Below are 22,378 nucleotides of genomic sequence, written 5' to 3'. Positions count from 1 at the left end.
GTTTATATCATCTTCAAATGTTTACTATACCTGATGGACTGAATAACAAGTGAAATATCTCTGATTAAATTAAAAAACATCTCCCATATTTAACCTATAGGGAAAAAAAAAAACAGTTAAAGGAATAAATTTGCTTTTGGTGTGTTACCAATCTACAGTAAAGGAAAGTAAATTACCAATGAATTGCTGGCCATTCCAGAGACAAAATAAAATCAGATATGGAAAGGCTGCAGAGAGGTGTTTATGTCCATTGTATTCAGTATTTTACTATGCTCAGTTTAGCCCTAAATAGGTTAAATTTGTAAAAAGGCTAATAATTTAGCTAAGAAAATATGACTTTTAGTGTTCTTATATAATAGCATATTATTATCACCAAAGTTAAACATTTCACATATGTTAACAACAGTGCCAAATATGTGATGTCGCTGAAAATGGCAGAGTAGGTTGCTGTAAGGGCCCATCCCTCCACAGAAGCATCAAAAATAATCACTAAATGGAATAATGAAACAATGGAATAATAAGGTGGACCTCTGGTTCCTTGTTCTAGAAGGAGCAGATCTGGCTTATTAACAAAGAATATGTTTATCTGTCTGTTCTGTCTGGGAGCTCCTTAAAGGACCAAGTTGAGGCACTTGTCTTTGTTTTGTCCAACTCAGAATTCACTCAAGGAGGAAAAATCATAAGATAAATGAACCACTTGCAGCTGTCTAGGGCAAAAGATTACAGTTGAAGGAGTAATTAAGTAATTAAGTAATGAAAACCTGTGAAGAAAATTTGGGAAATCTATACATGCCCCATACATAAGGGGATTTAGAAAGCCATGCACATGCCTAAGACAGGACACATGGCTAAAAACACTTGAGAAGATCCTAAGCTTTCAATTGACTGGTCTCTAGGATTAGTCCAAGCAGAAAGTTAAGGGCAAGGCAGAATTGTAAATTATCTAAATATTGAAAGGGTATCCCAGCACAAAGCCAAGCTACAAAATGTGGGAGAAATATTTTTCTTAATTCCTCCTTCTCCCCCTCTTCTTCTCTCATTCTTGTTCATTCCTGTGTTCAAAGAAATCTGTCAAAACAGTGGCAGAATACAAGCTAAAGAAACAAGGACTTCAGAGACCACACATGATGAAGAATATAGACATTAAAAAATTGTTTAGAAAAGTCACTAAACTACAGCTACAGTGAACAGCTAGAAACAAAAACAAATGTTAAGAAGAAAAAAAAATTCTAGAATTACTGCATCATAATATTCAAAACATACAATTCTCAAAAATATGTATGAAGCATGAAAAAACATAGAAGTATACTCATTAACAGATGAAATTACTGGAAACTATCCCTGAGAAACAAACAAGACAAAGCATAAAACTTATAAAAAGCAAATATTAAAACAACAAAAGTAAGTTCTTCATTATCAGTAATTATTTTATATATAAAATAGATTAAATGTAAATAGATCAAAAGATAAAGATTGCAGAATAGATTAAAAAAAAACATGATTTAACTATATACTGACTGTAAGAGACTCACTTCAGATCCAAAGACACAAAGATGTTAAAAGTGAAATGATGGAAAAACATATTCCATACGAATAGCAAATAAAAGAGAACTGAGTAGCTTACACTAGTATCAGACAAAATAGATTTTAAGTCAAAAACTGTTACAAGAGGGGGTGCCTAGGTGGCTCAGTCAGTTAAGCATCCAATTCTTGATTTTGGCTCAGGTCATGATCTCAGGATTGTGAGATCAAGCCCCACGTTGGGCTCTACAGTCAGCAGGGAGTCTGTTTGGGACTCTCTCTGTCCCTCTCCCTCTGTTTTTTGCCCCCGTCCCACTCTCTCTCTCTCTGGAATAAATAAATAAATCTTTAAAAAAACTGTTACAAGAGATTTTAAAAAGACATTATATACTGATAAAAGGTTTAATTCAGCTAGAAGATATAACAATTAAAAATATATAAACCCCCCAAAAAAGAAACCTCAAATATATGAAGTAAACATTAACAGAATGGAAGGAAGAAACTGACAGTTCTAAAATAATAAAGACTTCAATACCCTACTTCCAATAATAGATAGAACGTTTAGATAGAAGATCAGTAAGGAAATAACTAACTTAAACAACACCATAACCAACTAGACCCAATGGACAACATACCCAACAACAGCAGAACATGTGCAAACATTATCCAGAAGACACCATATGTTAGCCCACAAAACAAGTTTCAATATATTTAAAAATACTTAAGTCATAGAAAGTATCTTTTCAGGCCATAAAGGAGTGGAGCTAAAAATCATTAACAGAAGGGGCATTGGAGAATTGACAAATATATGGAAATTAAACAGCACACAAACAATGGATCAGAGAAAAAATCCCAGGAAAATTAGAAAACACTCAGAAATAAATGACATTAAAGCACAACATACCAAAACTTATCTGACACAGAGAAAACAGTGCTCAGAGGAAATTTATGCCAGTTAATGCCTTTTTCATTGAAAAGGATGAAAGATCTCAACAACCTAATTTTATACCCTAAAAAACTAGAAAAAGGAGAGTAATCTAAAATCTAAGCTATCAGAAAGAAGGACATAAAAAAGATTAGTTGGTGATAAAACAGAGAACAGGAAAACAATAGAGAGCTCAATAAAACAAAATTTGGATCTCAGAAAAAAATCAACAAAATTGACAAACATAGCTAGATTGACAGAGAAAATAAAAGAGATGTAAATAAATAAAATCAGAAATGAACATGGGGACATTACTACTGATGCTGCAGGAATACAAAGGATTATACGGAGTACTATGAACAACTAACAGTACACCAAAAAAAATTATATAATCCAGGATAAATGGATAAATTCCTAGAAATACATAAATTATCAAAGCCAACTCGAAATAGAAAATCTAATAAAACTTATAATAAGTAAAGAAATTGAATCAGTCATCAAAAACCTCCCAACAGAGAAAAATCCAGACCAGCTGGCTTCACTGGCAAATTCTACTAAACATTTAAAGAAGAATTAGTACCAATCTTTTTCAAATTCTTCCAAAAAACATAAGAGGAATAAATATGTCCTAACTCATTATTCTATGAGCCCTGTATTGCCTGATACTAAATTCAGACTGAGACATCACAAGAAAAGTACACACCAATATCCCTTATAAATATAGATGCAAAATCCTCAACAAAATACCAGCAAAGAGTCCAACAGCATGTTTAAAAGATTATACACTATAACTCAGTGGGATTTATCCAAGAATGCATGAGTGATTCAACATAAGACAATCCATCAATGTAATATACTACATAATAAATGAAGGTAAAAAAAAAAAAAAGCTACATGATCACCTGAGTAATACAGGATAACATTGGAAAAAAGTCTTTTTCACGATAAAAACACTCAGCATACTAGGAAAACAAGAGGACTTCCTCAACACAAGAAAGAACATTTATGAAGAACTCACAGCTAACATAGTGATAAAAGACTGAAAGCTTTTTCCTAAAATCAGCAACAAAACAAGAATGTCTACTTTCACCATTGCTATTCAACATTTTACAGGTAGTACTAGCCAGAGCAATTAGGTAAGAAGAATAAAAAAAAAGGCATCCAAATTGGAAAGGAGAAAGCTAAACATCTTACAGATGACATGATCCCTTATATAGAAAACCCTGAAGAATCCACAAAATAAGCATTAGAGCTAATAAATTTTGTAGTTGTAGAGTTCAATAATAACACTCAAAACTCAGTTGTGTTTCTATACACAAGCAAGGTATTTCCTGAAAAGTATATTAAAGAAAAAAATCCCATTACAATAGCATCAAAAAAAAAAAAAAAAACTTAAATTTATCCAAGGCTAAATAAAGACTTGTACACTGAAAACTACAACATTGCTGAAAGAAATTAAAGAAAAGTTAAAAAATGGAAGTACACATTTTGTTTATGATTTGGGAGAGTTAATATTGATAAAATGACAATGCTACCCAAAGTGATCTATAGATTCATTGCAATCCCTATCAGAATTCCCATAGCCCCTTTTGTAGAAGTAGAAAAGACAATCCTTGAATTAAATGGAACCGCAAAGGACATTGAATACCCAAAACAATATTGAATACAAAGAACAAATTTGTAAGAGACACTTCCCTGGTTTAAGAGCCATATATAGGGGTGCCTGGGTGGCTCAGTTGTTAAGTGTCTGCCTTCAGCTCAGGTCATGATCCCAGGGTCCTGGGATCGAGCCCTGCATTGGGCTCCCTGATCAGCAGGAAGCCTGCTTCTCCCTCTCCCACTCCCCCTGCTTGTGTTCCTGCTCTTGCTAACTCTCTCTCTCTGTCAAATAAATAAATAAATTTTTTTAAAAGCCATATATATATATATATATATATATATATATATACCAAAATTTATTCAAAATGTATCAGTGATATATATCAAAACTTATTCAAATGGATTCGACAGCTAAACCTTAACATTCCTATAAGAAAACATAGGTGGAGGGGTGTCTGGGTGGCTCAGTTGGTTAAGGGTCCAACTCTTGATTTCAGCTCAGGTCATGATCTCAGGGTCGTGAGATTGAGCCCTGTTTCAGGCTTTGTACTCTGCAGGGAATCTGCTTGAGATTCTCCCTCTCTGTCTCTTCCCCCCCCTGCCCCCCCCCCCCCCCCACTATCCCTCTCTTTCTCTCTTTCTCTCAAAATAAATAAATCTTAAAAAAAAAAAAGGAAAGAAAACATAGGGATAAATCTTCATTAATTTGGATTTGTAAATGAATTCTTAGATATAACACCAAAAGCATGAACAACAAAAGAAAAAATAGACTGGGCTTCATCAAAATTAAAAACTTTTGTGTACCAAAGAACATTATCAAGAAAAGGAAAAGATACCTTATAGGAGAAAATATTTGCAAATCATGTATCTGGTAAGGGTTTATATCTAAAATATACAAAGAATATCTACAAATCAAGAACAAAAAGAACAACATAATTAGAATTGGGTAAAGGACTTCAGTAGGCACTTTTCCAAAGAGCATATATACATTGTGTCATAACATGAAAAGGTGCTCAACATCATTAGTTTTTAGATAAATGCAAACCAAAACCACAATGAGATATATATCACTTCATACCACCTAGAATGGCTATAATTTTTTTTAAAAAAAGGAAAATTACAGATGTGAGATTTCTCAAAAAGTTAAACATATGGTTACTATGTGACCCAGCCATTCTAGTCCTAGGCATATACCCAAGGAATTGAAAGCAGGTACTCAAATAAATATATGTACATGTATGTTCATAGAAGTACTATTCACTATAACCCAAAATTGAAACAACCCAAATATCCATCAACTAGGTAAGCAAATTGTATATAACATACAAAAGAATAGTATTCAGGTATAAAAAGAAGTGCAGTACTGTTAATGCTATAACAGGTATGAACCTTGAAATACTATAGTGAAAGAAGTCAGACACAAAAGGTTACCTATATTGTGTGATTCCATTCATATTAAATATCCAGAGTAAGTCAATCCATACAGACAGAACAGATTGGTAGTTGCCAGAGGTTGCGGGAATGAAGGAATGAATGAGAGATTGGGAGTTATCACTTAATGGGCACAAAATTTCCCTTTGGGTTAATGAAAATGTTTAGTAACTAGATAGAGTTAATTGTTGCACAACTATGAAGGTACCAAATGTTGTTAAATAATTCTCTTCAGAGTGGTTTATTTTATTTAATGTTATGTAAACTTCACCACAATAATAACAATGGTAAATCGTATTTTAAAAATAGTCTAAAATAATTTGGATCTTAATGACCTCTAAAATTATTGCATCTTAAAATTATTCTCATGTCATAATGTCACACCACATTAAACATTAAGCAAATATGTCTATAAAGAGTGTTAAAATAGAAAAGGTCATAAAAATTAACCTCAATCAGTGCTAACAGGGAACCATGTTTGTAGAAGTCCAGTATGTAAGCATTCAGTGGACACATTGTTTACATTCACATCAACTGTTTGTAATATGGCCTGTGGATATGCAGAAATTTTAGCTTGGTTAGCATTTTTCTTTGCTTACATGTAGCAAACTAAAGCAATAAGCCAATACATTTTAATGAAATATTGTCAAATGTTCAGTATATTAAGATGCTCCAAACTTTAAATGACCAAATAAAATCAGTAAAAATGCCAGTACTTAAAATACTAAAACTATTTTTGAAATCAGAGAAAATATGTCTCTAATTTATTCAAAATTTGAAGCTACATAGTTATTTTTATAGCCTCAGAAATATACTGCATTTTTAATCCATTTTTCCTGAAAAAATATTTGTGAGCCCACAAACTTATATTGGTATCAGATACACATAACAGTAATAGTGCTTGTTCTTCCCCTTTCCATACACCCCTATTTTTTCTTAAACTGTTTTTCAGGATGTAATTGTCTGATTTGGGCAAATGATATAAGTAGTCATTAGAATTTATTTCCTATCAGAGTGCTATGGATATGCTGTCAGGAGTCCAGCGAGGGCTGGCTGTGTCATTGTTCTCAATCACGTGGGGCAGTAAACAAAGTGGTTCTTACATTAGTTTAAAAAATTAAAGTATTTTATATATGTTTATTGAGTTTCTACTCTGTACCATACACCATTTTTAGGTGCAAGGATCATAAAAATAAACAAACACAAACTGCCCTCAAAAGACTTATAGCAGGTCATGACTGCCTCGAGAGACTAGTACAAGTTAGCACCTGTGGTGGGAAGGGTCCGAAGCCCACACCCGGGAACCTAGCGAGTCACCATTACTTTAAGTACTGCAAAATCTCAGCATTGGCTCTACTGAAATGATGATGCATGCCAGATCAGGAGGCAACTTGGAAGTGATGGGCTTAATGCTGGGAAAGGTGGATGGTGAGACCATGATCATTATGGACAGTTTTGCTTTGCCTGTAGAGGGCACTGAACCCCGAGTCAACGCTCAGGCTGCTGCATATGAGTACATGGCTGCGTATATAGAAAATGCTAAACAGGTTGGCCGCCTTGAAAATGCAATTGGCTGGTATCACAGCCATCCTGGCTACGGCTGCTGGCTTTCTGGGATTGATGTTAGTACCCAGATGCTCAATCAGCAGATCCAGGCACCATTCGTAGCAGTAGTAATTGACCCAACAAGAACAATATCTGAAGGAAAAGTGAATCCTGAAGCCTTTAGGACATATCCAAAGGGCTACAAACCCCCTGATAAAGGACCTTCTGAGTACCAGACTATCCCACTTAATAAAATAGAAGACTTTGGTGTACATTGCAAATAATACTATGCCTTAGAAGTCTCATATTTCAAATCCTCATTGGACAGCAAATTGCTTGAGCTTTTGTGGAATAAATACTGATTGAATATACTGAGTTCCTCTAGTTTGCTTACTAATGCAGACTATACCACTGGTCAGGTCTTTGATTTGTCTGAAAAATTAGAACAGTCAGAAGCCCAGCTGGGACAAGGGAGTTTCATGTTGGGTTTAGAAACACATGACAGAAAGTCAGAAGACAAACTTGCCAAAGCTACAAGAGACAGCTATAAAACTACCACAGAAGCTATCCATGGATTGATGTCTCAGGTTATTAAGGATAAACTGTTTAATCAAATTAACATCTCTTAAACAATCACTAAGTAGTATTTTTGACTGAAAGCCAGTATGAGAAAAATACTCAAGTAACACTTTAAAATCAGTTACCAAATATCTGATTAGAAGTATAAGGTGCTCTGAAGTGTCCTGAATATTAACATCGTGTAATAAAACTCTTTAAAATGGAAAAAAAAAAAAGACTTATAGCAGGGCTTCTCAAACGTTTGTGTATTTTGGACTCACTAGGTTTGAGGTGGCTTCCAAGATTCATCATTTCTAGCAGGGGACACGGACGTTGTTGGTCTTTGGTTCACACCTGGAGAGGCAAGGGCTTACGGTACAGTGATTAACATAGTAAGACATAATTCATACATGATGATTAATTGAGAAACTAACATTCTTTTCTTTATCTATATCAATTCCTTTTTTTTAAAGATTTTATCTATTTACTTGACAGAGAAAGAGAGAGCACAAGCTGGTGGAGCAGCAGCAGAGGGAGAAGCAGGCTCCCCACTGAGCAGAGAACCCGACATGGGAATCAATCCCAGGACCCTGGGATCATGACCTGAGCTGAAGGCAGATGCTTAACCAACTGAGCCACCCAGGTGTCCCTATATCAATTATTTTTATTCTAAAACTACTCAAGTAGTTTATTTGTTTATTTTTTTTAAAGATTTTATTTATTTGAGAGAGAGAGAACACCTGAGAGGGGATAGGGTCAGAGGACGAAGCAGACCCCCTGCCGAGCAGGAAGCCCCATGCGGGACTCAATCCAGGGACTCCAGGATCATGACCTGAGCCGAAGGCAGTCGCTTAACCAACTGAGCCACCCAGGCGCCCCTACTCAAGTAGTTTAAAAAAAAAATTTTTTTTTCCACTTCAGTACAAAGTACTACTATTCTGGAATAAGAGTAAGATGGCTTTGTTTTACTAGACACTTTGCTAATATTACCATGACATAAAAATTATTTCCCTTAAATGAATAAACAGGATAAAATAAAGTTACACACCAAAATTCATATACATCATTTATCACATTCATATCAAATAAATCTTGATCAGTTATATTGGACAGGCAAACAAATGGGAAGACAATCATTCTATTTTCAGTCCCAGGCAGCAAATAAGAAACGAGTTCAGAGTCTTTACATTCTTTACCTAAAAAGTCTAATAAGAAATTAATTAGAAAATCAAATAAATGAATTGAAAACAGTTCTATTAAACACATTATTTAAAACAAGTTATACTTTTGGGCGCCTGGGTGGCTCAGTTGGTTAAGCAACTGCCTTCGACTCAGGTCATGATCCTGGAGTCCCTGGATCGAGTCCCACATCGGGCTCCCTGCTCGGCAGGGAGTCTGCTTCTCCCTCTCATGCTCTCTGTCTCTCATTCTCTCTGTCTCAAATAAATAAATAAAATCTTTAAAAAAAAAAAAACAAGTTATACTTTTTTATGCCACTATTACTAGGTGAATTATTGACTTTTTTTTTAAAAAAGGAAAATAATTAAGATGAAAATTTAAGAATTATATTTCTGGATTATCGCTGGGAAAACTTTTTTCCCTACACTATACTCATTCTGGCAAGTGCTAGTGGCATTATTATTTATAGTCATCAGTGGTCCAGTTGGATAATTCCATGTCTATCCACTCAGAAATTAGATAGACACCATTTGTAATATAAGAAACATGCTTCATTGGACACTAGTGGATCTCAGGATCTCAGGTCAAGAACCAGCACCATCCACTTGTCCTCTAAAATATGATTCATTGTCAGCTAATTCTTCTCAAGATGCTATGAAGCTACAAAAACTGCAAATTTTCTCATAATAGAGTTAAAACTGACATCATCACCCACTTTCTTATGTTAAGTCTCATATTGTAACAGAAAGGAAGAAATTCCTGCTAGTCACCAGGAGGCAAAAACAATAGAGGAATATTTCTAGCCCTTGTCAAACTCACTCCTGTCACCCCAGGCCTGAGTGGTGAGTTTGGGAGAAGAAGCTATTGTCTTTTGACTCAAATCCTTCTCTATGTCTTCCCCCTCTCTTCCTCCCTCCAGTTCCTCCTTCCTTTCTCTTCTCTGACTTCTTTCTCTGACAATAACACACTTGGCTCTGTGTGTTTCATTGTTTCTCTTTGAATGACCTGCCACCTCTCTTCTGTTGCCCTCTCTGCCTCTTGGTCATGGTTGTTCCTCTTTACTCCTCTCCTTTGTACTGTGTCTCTCTTTTTTCTGTCTCATTGTCTTTATCTTTTTCTGTTAATCTCTATGTCTGTCTCACTCAGTCTGTCTTTTTTGCCCATATGTTCCTCTCTATTTCTATTTCTGTCCATCTCTGTCTTTCTGTGTTTGTGTCTCATTTCTTTTTTTTTTTTAATATTTTATTTATTTATTTGTCAGAGTGGGGAAGGCACAAGCAGGGGGAGTGGCAGGCAGAGGGAGAAGCAGGCTCTGTGCTGAGCAAGGAGCCACATGAAGGACTTGATCCCAGGACCCTGGGATCCATGACCTGAGCAAAAGGCAGAAGCTTAACCGACGGAGCCACCCAGGCATCCCACTGTGTCTCATTTCTTTATCTCTCCCTACTTCTTTCTCCGATTGTCTGTCTCTATATCTGTCTTTGTTTCTCTCTCCTTATGTGGCTCTGCCTTTCCTACACAGACTTCTTTGTGTCTTCCTCTGCCAGTCTTTCTGTCTGTCCCTTTCTCTTTGTCTTTCTCTCTATTTCAGACCCCCCTCCTACTAAGAAGATACACCTTTGTATTCTCCCTATTATGTAGGGAAATACATAATGTAGTATTATGTAGTAACGTAGAAGACAGAATCTAAGGAGGGGGATATTGCTGTTTTATTTAGGGGACAGGTAATTGCAGTTTCACTTGGGACTATGTTTTATAAACCACATTTGACTGAGAATGCGACTCATGCTAATTCAGTTTCATCCATATCACTTCCACATTAATTGTTCTGTTAATCCCAACTTTAGAGGAAAAACACAAGGGTTTAATGCTTGACCCTTAAGCCCCCAAAATTAAATGCATGACTTGGATTTATTAATAGAAACTCTAAATAGTTTCTATTTAACAGTTACAATCATCTGATCCTGTTAACCAGCTGGAATTAAAAGAAAAACTAAAAAAAAGAAAACCTAATTGTCTGATTGTATTTGTTTTAATTAGATAGAAGTGGTGGTCACACAACATTTTTACCATACCAAATGCCCACAGGACTATATACTTTAAAATGATTAATTGTATGTTATATGAATTTTACCTCAATTAACAGAAACTTAAGAAAAAATATCGCTTATTATTTGTCATTCTTTTTTATGTACTTGTCCACTTTCTCAGAAGCTGTATTAGTTTCCTAATGCTGATGTAACAAATTACCACAAACTTTTGGCTTAACACAACCTAAGTTGGTTATGAAAGTTCTGGACCAAAGTGTAGTCAGAGCTGTGTTGGTTCCTTCCTTGCCTTTCCCAGCTTCTACAGGCTGCTGCACAGTCCTTTGCTCACAGTCCTTGAGCCCTTCCACATTCAAAGCAGGCAAGGATCAGTTAAATCTCTCTCATATCACATCTCTCTGACTCTCCTGCCCCTCTCCTTCACTTACAAGGACCCTTGTGATTACGTTGGATCAATCCAGAAAATCCAGTCTGCAATGTTAGTTCTCCCAATGACAAGGAAAAATCTGTGTCCTAAAATGGCCGACCGAGCCAACGAGGGAGTCCCAGCACCTGTCCCGGGGTTCTTCTGGGTTCTCTCTCTGCTCTGCTTCCCACGCATGGCCAATCCGGGTTCCTCTCCCTGCCCCACTTCATGCACACACCAAGAGTGCCCAGTATGTAGAAGTGTATAAATTACCCCCTTTGTTTGTGCTCGGGGCTCAGACCTTTGGAGATCACTCTCCTCTGAGCTCACCAGCGTTAAATAAACCTCCTATTCAAGATCTCCGAGTGCCGTTTGGTTCTTCCGTCGGGCAATCCAGTCCAGGTTCTGTAACTTTTGGTTCCCTGACCAGGAAACCCAACCATGCTGGCCCATTGTTGCCACCGGTTTGGGGGCAACAGCGGGGCAGTGACAGAATGAGAGATCATAAGGCAGAAGGCACACCCTGCCTAATTTTCGGCAGCCTCCTACCCTGGTCACCTCAGGCCAGCCCTGCTCCGCTGTTCCCACTGGACTCCAGGAGACTTGGCAGGTGAGGACCTGGTCCTGACGTCAGATTACAGTAAGACCTGGGGCCCCAGGACCCAGATAGGCCCACCCATGGGAGTGAAAGGGAGCCTGATCACCTCCCAGAGACCTTAGAGGTCTCACAAGTAGGGATTCCCAGAGAGGGAATGTAATAACTTCTGGAGTGAATGTGTGAGTGAATGTGCACTCTGACCTGGCTTGCTCAAGCAGACTGATTCTGTGACTCCACGGGTGGGCACCCTTAAGGTCCCCAGAAGCCTACAGAGTCTGAGTGGGCCCATCTGCAATTCCGTGGTGAATGGCATGCAGTCTATGGCAGCATCAGAATTGTTTCAGATCATCAGTCACAACACTGAGACCGCTATGGCTAAGCCTCACCTAAGCTCCTTTGGGACATGGCCAGATGGGCATCTGACTGGTCTCCTCACCTCAGGAGGCACCCCCACCTTTGTCTCTGCACCACCACACACAGGGACATCACCATGGGGTCAGGGCAGAGAAAACCTATGGTTCTAGAGACTATGGGAATTTTTGGGAGACTATGGAGTCAGGATGAACCCTGGCAAGTTGAGAACCCTATGTGAATTGGAATGGCCCACCTTTGATGTCGCATGGCCTTCAGAAGGGACACTGGATGTCCCAATGATTTGTCGAGTATGGTGAGTCTTAACAGAAGAACCAGGACACCCTGACCAGTTTTTGTACATTGACTCCTGGCTAGGAATTGCCTAGACCTTCCCCCCCTGGGTGCGATTCGCTTGCAATAGGCAGGGACAGGCCAGGGTCTTAATCACCTCATCCAAGTGACCTAAAGAAAATCAGCAAAAGCCCCAGTCTCCACAAATCCTAGCCGGAGATCCCAAGTGGGAACCGATCCCACCCCCACCATACATACCTCCAAGACCATCTACACCTGGCCCTTCAGTTCCAGACACTCTGCAGCCTTCAGTCTCACCTGCGCCCCCAGGCCCAGAGGATCCACTGGTGCCCCCAGGCCGAGGATCCCCAGCACCCCCAGACCCAGAGGCCAACCTGGGAAGACTGTCAACAGTTACTCTGCACCCTATTTAACACAGAGGAAAGGAGGAGAATAATAAAAGGTGCACGGCAGTACCAGGAAGACCAGTGGGAGTAATTGACCCTGCTGCCTGGGCTAATACGGCCTCACCCAAAGAGCACCCAGCATGGGACTTCACCACAACCGAGGGATAAGCCCACATCCACCGGCACAGGAAGGCCCTCCTCTGGGGAATCCGGGCAGGAGCTAAGAAACCCATGAACATGACTAAGGTATCCTCAGTCACTCAACAACCAGGGAAGTCCCCCAGGGACTACTACGAAAGACTACGTGAAGCCTACAGGATATACACTCCATTTGACCCCAAGGCACAGGAAAGCCAACAGATGGTAAACACCTGCTTCGTGGCTCAGGCCACCCAGACATCAGAAAAAAACTTCAGAAACTAGAGGGTTTCGCCAGGATGAATATCACCCAGCTAATAGAGACTGCCAATAAGGTCTACATGAACAAGGAGGTCACAGCCGAACGGGAAGCCAACAAAAAGATGAAAAAGAAAGTCAGCCTCCTCGCCGCCACCCTGAAAGAAAAGGACAACACAAAGGTGGGGAGACCCCGACCACCAAAAGGGGGGAGACCCAGGACCCCCTTGGCAAGGGATCAATGTGCCTACTGTAAGGTGAAAGGTCACTGGAAAAATGAATGTCCCAACCGGGGAAAGGCTCAGAAGCCCAGCCACTACAATGAAGAACCCCGAGAGGAGGACCTCACCTTCAATGAGACCCCACCGACTGATGGACACCGGCTCACCATGGTCCCTGGCTCTCATCGGTGTGATTTCCTTCATCTTGGGAGTCAAACTCTACACTGTTGCCCCTCCTGATGGACTTTCCCCCAGAGGCTTACTATTGTCATTGCTTATTGGGTGACCCTAGGGTGTATTACTGCACTCACTTGTCCAGGTTTCATCTGCTGCCAGGTTAGGCACGATGGCTCCCTCTACCTAAGGTTGTAGACCCCACTTTTACTGGCCCTCTGTGGTCTACCCTTGAGCACATTTCACCATGGTCTTCCTGGCCCCAGTCAGTCCTGGTCTTCTGCTACCTGGTGTGCTGTTCCTCCTCACTGCCTCTAGTTTGCCCGGCCTGGCAAGGGGGGCAAACTCTCGTATCACCATTACTAGCAAAGGGACTCTCCAGCTTATCCCCCTCAACCCCGCACCAGCACCCCCACTGACTTCTTCCAACTGGGATGGGCACACACCAAAGTTTGACCTCCATTTTGATGGATGCCAGCTTCTTGATACCGCCTGGGAACCTCATAGACTCTGTTGCTACCATGGCCCTCACAGAGGTTACTGGCTGGTAGATATCTACATCTGTGGGGGCCCTATGCAACAGCCAAACACCTGCCCCCAGTTCTGCCCACAAGCCTGGGGATGCAAGTCCTGGGTGGCAACTTGGCCGGGAATGGAACAATGGTCCAAGGGGTGGTGGATCCTCATACAGCACAGTGACATCCAGATTTCCTTGTCACACAACATCTTCTTGCCCTAACAATCACTGTATACCACTCACTTTCTCAGTCCTAGAACCCAGTGCCACATCATGGGCCACAAGAATCACTCTCCTGTTGGGCCAATATCACTCTATAGGGACCGACCCCATGACCAAGTTTATGATTAAGTCCATGTTCACCCCAAGCCTTGCAGTCAACCCTCAGAGTCAGACAGAAAATAACTCACCCTGTCATATGCCTGGGTCCCCCATCCACACACAGCAAGCATCTATACTGCAACTGTTAGGTATGATTAACACCTCCCACCAAGCACTTAACCACTCAAAACCACCCCCAGCATCTGACTGCTGGATCTGTATGAAACCCAGTCCCGTCCAATACCTAAGTGTCATCCTCAACCAGTCCACCATGTCACCTCCCACCTTGGCACCGGAGACCTCAGATTATCCCTTTCTGGTTCTGGTACCACTGTACGGAAACCTTCCTCTCCTGTCATAGGTCACAGTCGGGTCTGTGTGCCTAACAACAATTTTCTGTCTTGTGATCAAGGTGTATATATTTGCATCACCCCACGCGATCAATCATGCACACTTGTCAGTCTCTTACCTGATCTTTCAGTCCTCCCCGGGAGCGATGCCCCACTTATATGGAGACCTCCTAGCTGCGTTCCCCCGCAGCCATCCCTCTTATTGTGAGCGTGCTGGCCACGTCAGGTGTTGCCCTCAGCACCACCAGCATTGGGATGCCTCAAGTTCAGTACCAGGGGCTAACTCAACAACTCATGGCAGATTTTTCCACCCTCATTCAATCAGCCCTGGCCCTGCAGTGCCAACTCGATTCACTGGCCTCAGTGGTCCTCCAAAACAGGCATGGGCTCAACTTGCTCATGACCATGCAAGGGGGACTCTGCCTCTTCTTACAGGAGAAATGTTGTTTCTATGCTAATGAGTTGGGGGTGGTCCAAGAAACTCTGAACCAATTACAGGAATGAGTGAATCACTGGTGGGAAGCACTCCAGCAGACGACTTGGTAGGATTCCCTCTCACAATGGTTCCCTTGGTTTGCCCCCCTCATCAGCCCCCTCCTAATGCTCCTCCTCACAGCAGCATTTGGTCCTTGTGAGCCCTTACTAGGTTTATCACTGCTCAAATTGCTAAGATCAGACTACATTTGCTCCTTACTCACTATCGCCCCTTAGAGAATGAAAATGATGCCCTCTAAACTAGGTGTTTAAAGGGGCATCAAAGCGGGGGGAATAATAAGGAAAAATCTGTGTCCTAAGATGGCCAACCGAGCCAACAAGGGAGTCCCAGCCCCTGCCCCAGGGCTCTTCTGGGTTCTTCTCTCTCCGCTCTGCTTCCCACACGCGCCAATCCAGGTTCCTCTCCCCGCCCTGCTTTGCGCACGCACCAAGATTGCCCAGTGTGTGGAAGTAGAAGTGCATAAATTACCCCCTTTGTTTGTGCTTGGGTCTCAGACCTTTGGAGATCACTCTCCTCTGAGCCCACTGGCATTAAATAAACCTCCTATCCTCCAAGATCTCTGAATGACGCTTGGTTCTTCCATCGGGTGATCCAGTCCAGGTTCTGTAACACCTTGGCTACATAACATATTCACAGGTTCCCAAGATTAGCATCCAGGCATTTTTTTTTTTTTTAGGGGAGGGGGATTATTTCGCCTACCACAGAAATCATCCCAGAGGAAAACAGAGAGGAAAAATAAATGTACTCACCCCTCTAAGTCCCAAATGCAGGTAATTGCCCTGAAACACTTAAGTTCTTTTCTGTGAAGTTGATTAGTTAACTTCTTATTCCATGATTGAATAAACTGACCATTTTCTCTTGTCCTTCACAAGCCTCTACATTCCAACCTAATAGTCTATCCAGAAATACGAATAAACCAAAGCAACCCTTACTGCTCCATTTTTTTCTCCTTGCTTATGGAAATGAAGGAAGGGAAATTCTGCCACCTTTCATTTTCCTCTGAGTGCCCTCTCCTTCTCTCCTTTTCATCTTGGGGTGCTAAGTATATCCTCTACTTCTAACGCCTTTACTCTACCTGGCATACATTACAGAATTTTCCCTATATTTTTGTTATTTTCTTTTTCTTTTATTCTATCCTTTCCTCAAAGACATGGGAAACACCTTCTTTGCTGCCCCCCATAGTACTCAAGGAAATATAAGACACTTATGACCCTTAATAAATATGCCAAAATTCCTTTTCGTATATTTTCAACGTTATCCAGATTTGAAAGTTTAACTAGTTAAGAATGCCAGTATCTACTAAAAGGCAAACAGCATCAATAGGAGAGGAGATATTCTAGAATAAATTTAGCCCATGCAATGGTCTGTTAGTTTATAATGACACTAGAAAAATATAGACATATTTTACACATTTAGTGTCAAGTCAAATCCAGGGTGGTTTAACTAATCCCAAATAATATGAGACCTTTCTGGTATAAAATTCTAGAGCATAGATCTGAAAGATTGTTTCTGGTATATTTTATTTGCAATAATTTTGTCCTCATTTTCTAAAGTTTAGCTTTATCTCAAAATATTTACATTCATTTTCTTTTATTGACTTTGCGTTATGTTCATGTACATTCCACAATCTTACCAATTTTTGACAGAGGTAGTTGGTATGCTTTTTTCATGTCATCCAACTTAGAAATCATTAAGAGGGAGAAACCAAAATTCTTTTGAATTTTGTCATTGTGTTTCTCAACCACTGTAGCAAAGTCCTTGAGAAGATCATCTAGAATTACCTGGGAACAATGAAATGGATGAATGTAAATATCCAAAATAAAGACAGAGGATTACCAAAGTCTGTGAGACACAGAGTCAAAATATTTTTTAAAGTCTGGATGGAAATATATTTCTAAGTATGAATTCTATTATTTATAGGGAAGTATAAATATAAAAATTAAAGGGATAGAGGGCCATGGAGATTTTGGTATATAGTATTCCCTTCCAGTCTTGTATATACAAATTTATGATGTAGTATTCAGTTTTACAGTCTAATATTAATGCTTAACATTATATCTGGAGCATTTGCTGTGTTACAGAATATTATTTGCGAACATGAATTTTAGTGGCTGTATAATATAGCCACATTTAGGCATGCTAAAATTTATCTAACCTTTCCTTTATTGTTGGATATATAGGTAGCACCAATTTTTATTTATATGTAAGTATGATATGTTATGGACTGAAATGTGCTCCTCAAAAAATCATGTTGAAATCCTAAGCTCCAGTATCTCAGAATGTAACCTTATTAGGAAATAGGGCATTGCAGTTATAGTCAAGATGAGGTCATATTAGAGTAGGATGGACCCCTAATCTGATAGACTTGGACACAGAGACATGCACACAGGGAGAACACCATGAATATGAAGGCAGATATTGGGCTGATTTGACTACAAGCCAAGGAATTGCCAGCAAACCATCAGCAGCTAGGAGAGAGGCAAGGAATATTATCCCTCAGTCTTCAGAGGGAACCAATGCTGCCTGAACTTTTGGCCTCCAGTACTGAGAGCTTACAAATTTTTGTTGTTTAAGCCACCCGGTCTGTGGTGCTTTGTTACAGCAGCCTTGGGAAACTAATAAAATAAATTTTTACATCATTTTTCTATCTTTGATTATATAATTATTATAAATTCTAAGAAGTAGAATTACTATATTAAAGAATATTTTTAAGTCATAAAACTATTTATAGCCCTGTCAACATAACTAGTAATTGCAATCTTTGCCAAATTAACAAATGAACTATAGTATCTTGATAATTTCCATTTTTTACTGTTAGATTATTTTACATTTTATTTTCTCTGTAACTTTAGAATGTGGGAAAACTATACATTTTATTAAACCTCTTTTGCATTTGAAGACTTATTAAACTGTCATTAATTGCAATCATTTTTTTCTGTTGATTCTTTTGGCTTTTCCAGTGGCCAGTCATTTCATCTGAAAATAACACTAGCTATGAAATTAAGAGCTAACAGTGCCAATTACATATATTAATTATTTTAATCTTCATAGCAATCCTTTGAAGTAGATACTATTATGATTCCCAATTTACAGATAAGAAACAGCCCTGGATACTACATGCTAAGTGGCAGAGCTGGAGTCCATGAATCTGGCTTTTTTTTTTACTTTTTCTTTCAGCTTCTCCTTTTTTTTTTTTTTTAATTTAAATTCATGTTAGTTAACATATAGTGTATTACTAGTTCAGGGGTAGAATTTAGTGATTCATCAGTTGCATATAACACCCAGTGCTCATTACATCATGTGCCCTTCTTAACGCCCATCACCCAATTTCCCCATCCCCCCACCTCCCTCCTCTCCAGCACCCTTAGTTTGTTTCTAGTGAGGAGTCTTTTATGGTTTGCCTCTCTCTGTGTTTTATGTTATGTTATTTTTCCTTCCCTTTCCCTATGCTCAGTTTTGTTTCTTGAATTCCACATATGAGTGAAATCATATGGTATTTGTCTCTCTGACTGACTTATTTCACTTAGTATAATATATTCTAGTTCTAGTTATCCACGTCATTGTAAATGGCAAGATTTCATTCTTTTTGATGGTTGAGTAATATTCCATTATATAAAAATGATTAAAATAATATTATATCACATTCCTTAGTAACTACTAGATCACACCATAAAGCTTTTAATCTATATGAGTCTATATTTTTCCATCAAAGGATCATAGAAAGTAATCATCATTGAATTATACTTATTTCATAAATATTGTGTGTATTGTACTACAACATTAAAGGAATAGAAAACTGAAAACAGTTTGCTATAATTCTATCGGTGTAAGCACACTATCTAATGAGTGGAAGTTTGAGAAAGGAAAACTTGTTTACCATCTATGTTTCAGAATACACAACCTGTGAAAAAACCTTGACTAGCAAGCTTACTAAAACAAAATTCACAGGTTCATGGTAGTGCAAATGGGACACAAGTCTAGAATATCCAATGGGAATACATTCCTGATGCACATACTCCTAGAAATCAATTTTAACATGTTAACCTTAGTCTCTTGATCTCAGAAATATCAAACAAATAAGAACTATCAAACACACTAACAAGGGAGATGTTAGAACAGTAGAGGTACATACATGTACTAACACCTTGACTTAGTGAAAAACAGGTTTAAATCTTACCTCTGTGACCCAGAATTGCAAAGAATATATAAAATAAAATTTTACCATGCACTTGATCTTCAGTTGCTTGGAGAATATCAATGACTGTTGGAGAACTGATAATGTCTATAGAGACATATATCAAAATATCAAGTTAGATATTAAGCAAATTTTGTAGTAGGTCCTCCAAAGGTAATACCCAAAAGGACAATTAAACATTTCTATCATGGAACATGTTACTATATATATTTATGTACTATATACAATGTATGGTACATTTTTACATTTTAAATTAGGCATTGCATATTGCTTTATTATATTATTTATTATATTATTATAATACTTATTATAATTAGGTATTTCATAATGTTTTATACTAAATACATGTATGTATAAACAGAAAATGGTAAAAAATTCAGAGGGAGAGAGGAATAATCACAATTGCATGACAGGTGAGAAGTAAACATAAAAATTTAGAACCAAGAATTATGAACATTTCAGGATTTTGTACATTTTTTGAACCATTAATTATTTCTTTGAAATTTGACTTTTAAAATGTTTTAGCCCATATATATTTACAGAAAAAAGTTTCTATTTTAACATATGCAGAGCCCAGGGATAATTATAACAGAAAAAGCATGGGCTTAATTCTCCATATGTTTGAAAGCATGAAAGTTAAAAACATGCTTTTGTGTTAAATAAGGGTAATGTAAAATAGAAGCAAATGTTACAGTGAGTTTATTTACAGCACATTGTCATTTTATTCCCTTCATGTTTTGTAACTTATTATAAAGTTGAGCTGAAATAATTAAATTCATTAAAGTAATTTAAATAATATGAAACAGTTTACCTTTGCTTTGGCATCCTCTTTGTCGTTTGCTTTAGCAACTAATAAGTCAGAGAACCAAAGATATTCTTAGAGGAAATTGACCCTTCTGTATGGATGGACACATTAGACTTTAAGTGCCTGTCATAGGTAATGGAATATCATAGAAGAACCCATTTCCTAAAAGATCTTTTCCACATCTTCCTGCACGACCAGACATCTAAAGAGATGATCACATAACTTTTAAAATAATTTCATGTTTTGTCTCTGTAATCGGTTAATGTCTAACTTACCTATATCATGTGAAATACTAAACTTTCAAAAACCTTGAAAGAGTTCTTTGTTGGTTGGTATGTTAATTTCAGAGAAGTTTAAAATATTTTATTTTACAAATATATTCCTAAAATGTGGTTGCTTTTTTAGTAATCACTGTTCGAAGATCATGATTTTTAAGCAAGACAATTTTCATCTTATTTACCAATGTATTTCTAGAAATTAGTCTGAACTGAGAACATTGTAGACAGCCCATTTATAATCACTGGTGCCTGGAACCAATCGGGTACTCCAAAGATGTGGTTACCTCTCCTTCATACTATTTTTGTTCAAGTTCAATAATATTTACCAAAGCAAGAATATTATCAAGAAAACTAATCTGTTTAGCCAGTCAATGATTGCTTAAAACATCTCTAAATATAATCATATTCATGTCATATATCTAGAACCGATTTTCAAGTATTTTATGTAATCTCTAAATGTTTCACAATAAATGTGATTTATCTTGGCTTACTGAATGGATGTTCCAGATCCCTGTGTATACAAATGTAACAAAAGGCATGTAGCATAAATAGCTGTCAAAAGTTCAAGGCATCCAGATAAACAGAATCTTTTTTAAAAACAACAGGTTTACATGGCATATTAATTCCCAAAGCAAGGGTTGAGGTAGCTGTTATTACCTATGGGTGGAAGGTAGAAAAAAATCAGAAAAACAAATTTAACATACAAATACATAGGTGTATACATAGGCACTAAATATTGACTTAATTAGACCCCCTGAAATTATGAGTAAAATCCAATGGGAAGCCAGTGTCACCAAAAATGCAAACTACATTTTCATTTGGAATAAATAATTGTGAGTCTCCTAGAGATCTGCATTCACTTTAATGTTTTTCCTTAATATTACATTTCCAGATTACAAAATAATGTGAAATCCAGATTACAAAATAATGTGAATTCAGTAAGCATTCTTTTTTTGTATTAATAAAAGCAATAGGTTATAAAAGGAGTATTACTTTTATATTAAAATATTTCTAAGAGAAAAGAGTAGGGAATAAAATCGGAGGCAAAGCAAGAACCCCAATGCGTTTAATATAATTGATATATTTGATGATGTAGCTACCATTTTATATGTGCTTTCTATTTGTGTTTTAAATCTTTTTGTCTGCTTTCTTGATTACTTTTTGATTTATTTAGATGTTTCTCATGCTATTTATTTTTCCTCTGCAGTTGGGATATTATACACTCAAATTCTGTTCTCTCGGTGAGTACTGACAAATTTACATAATCTGTATTTATCCTATAAAAGTCCAAAACTGGGGTGCCTGCATGACTCAGTCAGTTAAGCTCAGGTCCTGATCTCATGGGTCCTGGCAGTGATCTCATGGGTCATGGCACTGATCCCCGAGTCAGGCTCTGTGCTCAGCATGGAGTCTGCTTGAGTTTTTCTCTCCCTCTTCCTCTATTCCTTCCCGCCGCTCTCTCTCTCCGAAATAAATAAATAAATCTTTTAAAAAAAAAGTCCAAAATTTATCAATAATTTTATCCTCCTTTTGAAATATTACCTCAAACAACTCCCATTTTTGAAACAAATTTTATCTCTTTATTTATTTTAAGATGTTATTTAAAATTTTTTTATTTAGGGCACCTGCCTTCGGCTCAGGTCATGATCCCAGGGTCCTGAGATGAGTCCCGCATTGGGCTCCCTGCTCTGTGGGAAGCCTGCTTCTCCTCTCCCACTCCACCTGCTTGTGCTCTCTCTCTCTGCTCTCTGTCAAATAAATAA

The 22,378-nt window shown here is 38.1% G+C and overlaps 1 long non-coding RNA gene and 1 pseudogene across 1 annotated transcript; one reads left to right on the top strand and one right to left on the bottom strand.

Annotated features, from left to right (window-relative positions):
* The first annotated feature begins 5,950 nt into the window (after positions 1–5,950).
* LOC118022513 lies at positions 5,951–7,652 on the top strand (annotated as a pseudogene).
* Positions 7,653–16,557: 8,905 nt separating this feature from the next.
* LOC118022173 lies at positions 16,558–21,966 on the bottom strand. The gene is made up of 3 exons (XR_004682398.1): positions 20,344–21,966; positions 19,560–19,619; positions 16,558–17,118 (listed from the first exon to the last, which is right to left on the bottom strand). It is a non-coding gene; the product is annotated as an uncharacterized LOC118022173 (long non-coding RNA).
* Positions 21,967–22,378: the final 412 nt, after the last annotated feature.

This window comes from Mirounga leonina, unplaced genomic scaffold, assembly GCF_011800145.1.
Source record: "Mirounga leonina isolate KUSES-001 unplaced genomic scaffold, KU_Mleo_1.0 Mir_176, whole genome shotgun sequence".
Taxonomy (NCBI): Eukaryota; Metazoa; Chordata; class Mammalia; order Carnivora; family Phocidae; genus Mirounga; species Mirounga leonina.
Note: the sequence above shows the minus strand (reverse complement) of the source record. Positions and strands in the feature narration are given on the sequence as shown.